This window comes from Pterocles gutturalis, unplaced genomic scaffold (assembly GCF_000699245.1).
Source record: "Pterocles gutturalis isolate BGI_N339 unplaced genomic scaffold, ASM69924v1 scaffold1932, whole genome shotgun sequence".
NCBI lineage: Eukaryota > Metazoa > Chordata > Aves > Pterocliformes > Pteroclidae > Pterocles > Pterocles gutturalis.
The window spans coordinates 75,988-84,918 of record NW_010114989.1 but is presented as its reverse complement, the minus strand read 5'-3'; the positions used below and the strand labels follow the sequence as shown (position 1 = coordinate 84,918).

The 8,931-nt window shown below is 41.8% G+C and overlaps 1 protein-coding gene across 2 annotated transcripts in view; it reads right to left on the bottom strand.

Moving 5' to 3' along the window:
* TRIM2 (tripartite motif containing 2) overlaps positions 1 to 3,071 on the bottom strand; it is a 38,786-nt gene extending 35,715 nt beyond the window's left edge. For both annotated transcript variants that reach the window (XM_010074993.1, XM_010074994.1), the window contains exon 1: positions 2,749 to 3,071. The gene's annotated coding sequence lies outside the window, so the exon portion shown is untranslated. The remainder of the gene's footprint in view (positions 1 to 2,748) is intronic.
* Positions 3,072 to 8,931: the final 5,860 nt, after the last annotated feature.

Here is an 8,931-nt window from a genome sequence, read left to right as displayed (position 1 = left end):
AAGATAAAATGTGAATATTACATAACCACAAATTAATCTTACCTATTTAAATGCTATAAATCACACACAATAAACCTTAGGAGATCAGTTAGGAACCCATGTTACTTTTTAAAAGCTTGAGTTAAAAATGGCTTTACAAGAAGTGGAACCAAAAATATCCAGCTTTCACAAAAAGAAGCAGAAAGAGCAGACTATCAAATAGGCGTTAACATATGCATGCATTTGTCAGTATAATATGCAGAACTTCAGTAATGTGTTTCAAAAGAAAATTCATGTCACCAGTGATGCAGCTGTGTTTGCCTTCCACTCTCCCTACCCAAAAGTTAGGGGTGGGGACTCAAACAAAACAGGCAAGATAATCGGGAGCAGGAAGACTTCTTTGATAAGAAGGACACTGATACGTTATGAACAGTATAATTCTTTTGTTATAGACTAAGCACAGACTATTTTTTTTAAAATTGTACTTAAGATACGAAAGAATCAGTCTCCAGTGAATGCTGCCTGTCATTTAACAGAAGAAAGTTGTCTAGCAACCAGATATTTTCTGTAATTTCATCTTTCTGCCATCAAGTACAGCTACACTAGCAAATAGTGCTTACACAATGAAAACTCCTTCTGCCTGAAAAATTTCGTATTGATTTCATCTGATATTCATCTTGGTCTTTTATATTCCCTCAATCTCATTGCAAAATCAGGTGATTCTTAGCATTTCATACACAAAGCTCATGTCAGCTACTTTAATTTTAAGATGTTCACACTTTAAGCTTTGTCAGTGAAAGAAACCATTAACAATTCAGAAATAAGTGCTCTCAGTATTTGATGTTCTGTCTGTCACGCAGCAGGCCATGATTGTCATCTATCCCCCATGCTCACATAAATCAATTAAAAAAAAATGCACATGAAAAGAGAATTTTATCAGTATATGTCAAGCTTTGGCTGCTACCTGGTACAAAAACTTCTTACACATGTGTTTCATGTAAAAAGAGGTTTTTGCATGTGGAATTTCCAGGATTCTGCAGCCTCCCCGAGCCAGCTCCACCTTCGATGCAATTTTGATGAATGCAATGTAGCTATGAGAAGGATGATTTTGCCCATTGACTCAACATAAGCAACTGTACAGTCAAAGACTATTTGAGGAAAAGCTGGAGATTTTAGACGATCCTTTTGAATTTGGCCAAAGACAGGTTTTATTCTCATTTACTGTAGTGGTACCAGCAGTTTCCCAAAACAGCAACATAAGTTTCAGCTCTATTAGCAGTGGGAGATTTAGCAAAGTAACATTATTTTTACAAGAAAAACATTCTTTTTTGTAGTAGCATCTTCTGAGCATGGAAACTGTCAAAGCTCTATTTGGAGGTTCATTCTATCTCACAATCTAAAAAAGAGCAGCTGAAGCATAAGATTTGAAAATAAGTCTGAGAATCACTACTCCATATATTTACATCTCATAATTTAAACATACAAAGCCAAAGGCTTATGAAACATTGCACCAAACAAGACATAAACCCCCACCCATCTATCTATAAGAAGCACACACTGGAAACCCAGTTCAGGTTTGCAAAATCAAGTGCAGAAAAGGGTTCTGAAATGTACACCCTTTGTCACCCCTTTGAGTCTCTATGGTTGTTACCTTTCCAGCCACCCCAAAAGTAACGTTGTTCTTTTTCCTTCTGCTTGGAGATATGACTATCAGTTCTCATTCGAAATATACTATACAGCAAAGAAAGGAGAAAACAATGGCTCTCTAAGCTACTGGAAAGCCTTGCCCTGCTACGCATGCATGCCTTCAGAAACAAAAGTCAGTGTGCAGCCCCACCCATACGAAAAGAACTTCTTATAGTATTAGAAAAGGGGGAAGGAAAAAAAAAAAAAAACAAAAAAAAACCAGCAAAGCAAAACAAATGTGAGAGTACACCAAATAACAGTTCCAGACGAGTTCTTTCCAATAAACAGAACCATGTAATAAGAAAGTTGCACCCTTTCTACAGGTATCTTCAGAGGAACTCTGGAATTCCTCAACAGTTACCAAATTCTCTATTAGTTTCTGTGGGCCAGCTGAAAAAAAAAGACATTGGGAAAACTTAAAACTGTCTGTTCAGTGCCCAGGATTTATTCCTAAAAGAGCAGAATTCTCTGTTGCTGATACACTGCTATCAGCAGACCCCACCCAGCCAGAGCAGGAACTAGCCTGGAAGTACAGCCTGAGGAGAACAAATTGCTCGCAGCTTGTTCATCCTCTTCTTATCAATGGCGTTCACAACCCAGAGGGTCTATTCATGTATTATGAATGAATAGGTTTCCAATGGCAACGTTTCCAAAAGAATGGTTAGGCCTCGAGAGCTGTAAGAAAGGGTGGGGAACCTCAATAATACTGCTTCAAGAATTGGGGGAGCTAGGGTTTAAAAGTCTTAAAACAGACATATCACCTGTCCACAGTCTTTAGGAATAAAGAACAGATTCAAGGCATTTCTAGCAGCAGCCCCAAACTTAGCTGATACAGAACACACCGAGCAAATTAATAATCATAACCGCCACAGAGTCCACTTGTGTCAAAAGCCTTGGTAAGCTACATTTGCATTCCTTTCTCTCCCACTCTTGCAATCAGCTGCCTTGTTTAAAACACAGCAACCCTCTTCATTCTTACAGCATGCAGAAGCATAAGGAACGATCGGGGGTCAAACCAGAAGGAGCAACCCAGCAGCAGGCACCAGGAGTAACACTGAGCAAACCTGAGCATTTTAGACCTACCCATCTTTGTAGAAAAATAGCTTAATCAGTGCAGTGCTGAGGATAAAATCCTTGCAGGGACGGAGCTGTAGTTCCGCAGGAATCCAAACGAACAAACCATCATCTGTTAGTATTTCAAGCCTCACGCGTAAAACTGTTTCAGAATCCCTATCTCAGCACAGTCATTATTAGATGCACAACAGATTTTGTGCTCTAAGGAGTGATGCTCCATTCCACGAAGAGGACAGGTGGAAAGAAAAATGCAAGAATAACAGGAGGCCCAGTGAAGTCGTCATGAATATTTTTTTTCCCCGGGGTCATTTAGAAGTGGGAGACCCCTTCAGGATTCAAACCAATCAATCTTTATTTAGCACATCTTTTTCCCACTCAGCCCGTGTAGAAAGACTGCAGCAAATGGTGCAAGGGATTGTGGGATAGGGATGCAGCAGAGAGCTGCAACCAGATTCGCTGGGTTATTTTTTTTCCTCCCTACTCAGCAATCAGCTGTTTCGAGGCTCCGCGCAGGGCCATTGAATTTGGTCACCAGGATGTTATTACGGGATTAGCAGGCGGAGACAGCTACCGCTGTGCAGCTGGCATGTCAATGCAGCTAAGAAATACATACGCAAATATTACTCGGAAATCAGAAAAAGGATTTAACTCCGAAGGGGAGAGTAAATATTACGTAACACCCATTACCAGGACAGTCACTGCAGTCAAAATGAAAGCACTTTCGTTTATAAAGGAGATAGAGCTTAACACTTAATGATACCACACTGATTTTTCTAGGATTCAGAGTATTTCTTGGAACACAATTCCGCCCTGCTCCAACTCTCAGCAACAACAAAAGACCTCACAAACGCTCTTTGTCTTTCCAGATGTTTAAACCTGAAGCAAAGAACCTCTTCAGAAAGCTGTGCTACTGACACACAAACCAGCAACAGTTTCTTCTACTACAGAGCTGCGTGTTTGACCTGACTCAGGCTCAAGTCAAACATTTAAGGCAGCAGTTAGTAAACTCATATTCCAAGAATGTGAGAATCAAAGCTAACACTGTGTTCAACTTTTTTACAAACATTAATGCAAAGTTGTATTATTTAGATTCACTTGTTAAAAAAAAAAATAAAATCACAGATAAATCAAGATTTTACTAGGCTATTACCAAAGGAAATAAAAATAATTTTGGTGTCTGGTATTTTTCAGCTATGCAGAGAAGGTTGTTAAAAAGATGTTTGTGAATACACAGACACCACTGAAGTAAAGCAACATAGAATTAGCTTTGTCTGCCAGTATAACAGCTGGTGGGCTTTGCAGACAAGGTAGTATTTGCATCTCTAAATACAGTGTATCTTTTCTTTTGAAAAAACAAATCGTATGCAAGTATTTCAGCTAACTGAGGATAACAAAGCTTCCCACAAATAAAAGGACACAAAGGGCCATTTGCATCAAGAAGAAAAAATGTGGGGTTTAAATACTCTCTGTGCTACTCTGACTTAATTAGGACAGATACAGTTATTTTAGAAGTTTAAAATGTTGTCCTAAACTCTTTAAGCACAGTTTCCAGAATATAGTATTTTTTCCATTCTTGGACTGATGAGATAAATAATATTCATAATCATTTAGTATGACTGAAATGTAATCTAAATTCCTGTTAAAAATATAGATTCTGCATACATTATTAACTTTCCACTTGGCAATCATTTAGCCAGATTAGTTTTATGCATCAGGCAGACCTAGCCTGGTTTCCCTGGGTAATGCCCACAGGGCAAAAGCATTTTGTAATCCAGTTTATAACCTAAAATGAAACATCAGGCAGCGTGTGTGCATGTGTTAGGATGCTGGGTGCTTGTGCCAAAATACTGCTCCTCTGATTCCCTCAACATGTGCTGAACTCTGTCAAAGGGAGCGAACAAGGTATGTTTCATTTTAGCTCCAACATTCAGCAGGTCAAAAGAAGCAGGCATCTGCACAGCAGGATTCACAGTTTTAAAAAAGGCTAGAGATTTCAGTCACATTTTTGGAGGGCTGTTTTTTATGTTTGGTTGGGTTTTAAACTGCCTAGAGAACCCCCATTGCAAAGAGCAGCATATTTCACTCCCACAACAAGGAGACACAAGACCTTTTGTTTCTCCCACAACAGAGAAAATTCAGGAGTGGCACCCCCAGAACCTTTGTGGAAGACTCTTGGACAGAAGCATGCAGACTCAGCTGCTTGCTTTTCCTTGCTCATTTCAAGCACCAAATTTACGTACACTAAAACAGAATGACAAACATTGCTCAAATCACTATTTACAGTCAGTAGTAAGGACTACATGCCCCTCGAATCAGAGCTGATCCCATAACGTACCTCATGGCCAAAGGAGCCTGCAGGAGTCACAGCTGCAGCCACTCTCACGGAGCCCTACACCTCCAAATGAGAGGTTGCTTCAAAGTGCAGTTCTCTTATGATTAACTCTGAGAAGCTGCCTGCTGGCAGTGAGCTGATATTCTGCAAACAATCCCGCTTCTTCAACAAAACAAAAATGTGGTGTTGCGGCAAGGAAAATGAGACAAAAGTCATAGCATTTCCCTTGAGATTTTTGTTCTTTTGTGTTGCATGTTGATATGTGGGCTACTTCTCCCTAGTGAAGAGGAAATGGATGCATAGCTCAGTGAACAGTCTTGCACTTTACCCCCATAGCAGCTACCACCAGCCTTTTTCAAACAGGTTTATTGTATGTGCACGTCATCTGAGCTGGGAGATGGCAGTGGGGATTGTTGTTATGTGCTTGGTTTTGGTTTTGTTTTTGTTTTGACTTTTTCCCAAAAAAAAAAGAGAACAGGCTACTTTCCCTCAGAAATTCGCTGCACTCATCATTGCTGCTGACTTATCTGTGTCACTGCTGACTAGAAAAGTAAGTTCTGGAGAAGAAAATATGTAGCACATGCCATCTTCATAGTGCTATGGAAGAATGATCTAGCCCCTGTTATCAGCCCCTGTAAATGTGGTACTGTGGCAAGTAAAATGAGCCCCTGTTTTGCATAATTTATTCTTTTCCCTGTTCCAAACACATCCTAAATTCATATTGATAGGGAGCGCATAAATAGTAAGTTACCAAAAAAAACCCCACAGATAATTTAGAGACCATAGGTAGATATTGGTATATCCTTCCCTAATATTAAATAAGTCATCCAAACACTCCACATTAAGATTAATGGTCTGCACTGAAGCCTCTACTATAAATTGACTGAAGGGAGAGTAGCCTAACTCAGCCTGCTGTACAAAAGAGATCTAAAGGTCATCAGAGAAAAAAATTATTGGGTTAGCTCAAACCAAATAGCCAGCTAATACAGTCCTGACAATTAAGACTGACTGGAAAATAAGAGGTGGGAGAGACCAGAAATCAATTACCCAAACCCAACATGCTGGGAATGAGGGCTAGTTTAGGAACATAAATTCAGGAGAGCATGGGCTATTACAGATGCCACCCAGCTCCACGTCCTTAATTTGACCCTGGTGCCAGGAAATCAAGCAGGGTGAAACAACAAAGCTCTGTCATTGTGGGACCATGCCCATATCAGGAATCAAGGGGCTTTAGTCATCCTCACAAGACAGCAGTGGTGGAGGCGCCTTTACCTCTCCCTACTGCAGCTGGGCACCCATTAGACCCAGCAGCTCCCGCAGAGCAAGTGCAGCTTCCAGCCCTGACTCCACATTCACCAACAGCCCAGGCTGTAGCTCACATGGGCTGGGAAGAGTCCCAGCTTCATCCCACTGTGGACTTGTAGCTAGAGGGCACGTCTGCCCCAAAAGGAGCTCTGCTAGGTACTGGTTCTTCCCCACCAGCCACAGCCTGGAGCCACGATCACTCCTCCAGCTTGTGACCCAGTGGAGCAGATGCTTTTCCCTGAAGCTTGTGACCCAACACATGGCTTGTCATAGCCTAGGAGGCAAAGAACTTGAAAGGTTGCCTGGGATGTAATGCTGGGTTGCTGGAGACCTTCCCAGCTCCCCCAGCACCTGTCCTCTTATGCCTTTGCCACCTTATTCTATTTCCTTCTACCTTCGTCTAGTTTAGCTTGCCAAGGTTGCAGCTGGGACAGCCTGGCCTTCCTGCTCAGCCAGCCCAAGCTTGGCTGGTGTGACAGCATGCCCTGCCTGTCTCCAGCATTGATGTTGCAAGTCTGGCACACCAAACACAAGCTGCTTTTCTCCCCTCTGTGTTATTCTTTCTCTTTCCCCTTTCAGGTATTTGCCATTGAGGTGGCAGGGCCAGGCAGGCATTACAGTCACCAGAAACAACTTCTGTACTCTGGCATTTCTTCTGCACAGCAATGGGCTCACCTTCAGGATCACTGTCAGATGTTCATGTCATGAATTAGGTTTCTTTTAAAAACTTTCAACAGCTAAAAGCACAGGAATAACAGGAATAGAAGCCACTGCTATAAATGAAAGCCTTGGTTAATTGTTCTACATGCTTAATGCTTTATTGCTTTTTCCTCCTTCCTTTCCTCAGTCTGCAATCAAAGCTTGTAACAGGGTGAATACCTGAAATACATGGGTGGGCCTACTAAGACATCAACGTACTAATGCTTTATACTCCAGTTTGTTGAGGAGAGAAGGGTTATCGCTGGCATCTAATACCCACTTTTTCTTTCCTCACCCCGTCCCCACAACTTCTGCCTGCCTCTGTATTGCCCCTTCTCATCTGGTGGTGCAATAGTCCTACTTCCATCCCCACGGATGCTACCTCCCAGCTGTCCTGTCCTTGGATGGAGAGGGGACCTGCTGGTGGCTGCCCTGCACACACCAAGGGACAAGACTGGCAGGTTAGAGCTCCTGTGATCACACAGTCATCACTCAGATGAGATGTGATACCTACTTGAAGGCTATTTGTCTGTCTGAGGTTTTCAGAGCCTCATTGTGGATCAGGGCTTTGCACAATAAATTCCAACACACTTGGAGCACACTGGATTTCCTGCATGTGCAAGGACAATTTGAGTGCTTGCAGTGGAAGTCCTCAAATCCCCACCCAAATGACCAACATTCTCACAAATGAGATTTCAGAGAAGGGGTAGGAAATGAGACGAAAAGGGCATGCCAAGGGAATTGATAGGATTAAACTGTCACGTATCAGGTTAAATGACAGCCTTCTATGTCTGCTAAGTCTTCTTCTGAAGTGAAATGTGTTTCAAAAACACAACGATATGCCTAAACATTCACAACCTCAGAGCTGTCATTTAAGGCCCTTTCAATGTTTAATAAAATGGCATATTCTCAGCTATTAAAAAAATATCTGCAGTGAGGTAGGTCCAAGCAATTATTTCAGGGGCTAGATGTTGCCATCCAGAGCAGCAAGTCAGAGCATCTATACTGAAAAACCCCCTACCCTGATTAACTACCTAGTGCTGTTAACATCACCGTTACAATTGTACATTTTTGACTAAGCCTACCTATTAACGCTGACAGATCTCTCTTCAGCCTTTATAGGTACACAGGCTCAAATAAAACCAAGCTGAACTGACAAATAATTAAAACTGCACATCAAAACACTGCTGCTTCCATAAACATCTGCTCTGAAATGCTACTTGAAATAGAAGTGCTCCATGGAGACTCCATACTAATCACTGTTCAGCCCTCCAGGCACAGGGTAACAGGCAGTATAGACAAAAAGCAGGAGGTTGAGCAGGAATCTATTTGGAAAGAGGTCCCAGGCCTTTTCTACATACTGTTAGATATAAGGTACATTGAAAAATGGTCTAGGCATTTCCTTCAGAGTTGTTGAGCAATGGTGAGAATCAAAAAAGCACGTAGCAAATGCTCAGTGCTTTTGGTACTGAGCTGTGTGGTGAAGGTTGAACAGAGGCCATCCTCTCCCCTCCCTCCTGAGACACTCCTCTGGATCTGCCCCACGCTGCGTCTCCACTTGATCTTACAGTTCTGCACCTCTCCCCTTAGGTACTGGAGTTTAGTCATATATTCTCTGTTGACCACTGCAAAGTAAAGTTCCTCTCCTTCTGTCTCCATTTACTAAAGTAGGATTTTGTTGAACTAGCACAAAGTTCAAACCAGCAAAGGAGAAGGCAGCACTCAGCAATCACCACATGCCATGTAATTTCTTCACAAAATTAATTTACAGACTGCCAGCCCTTTAGAATTTTTTTTCTTGCAGCCTTCAAAATCCCACTTCCCAGCAGACACAGCATATGGAAAACAAACCGGGG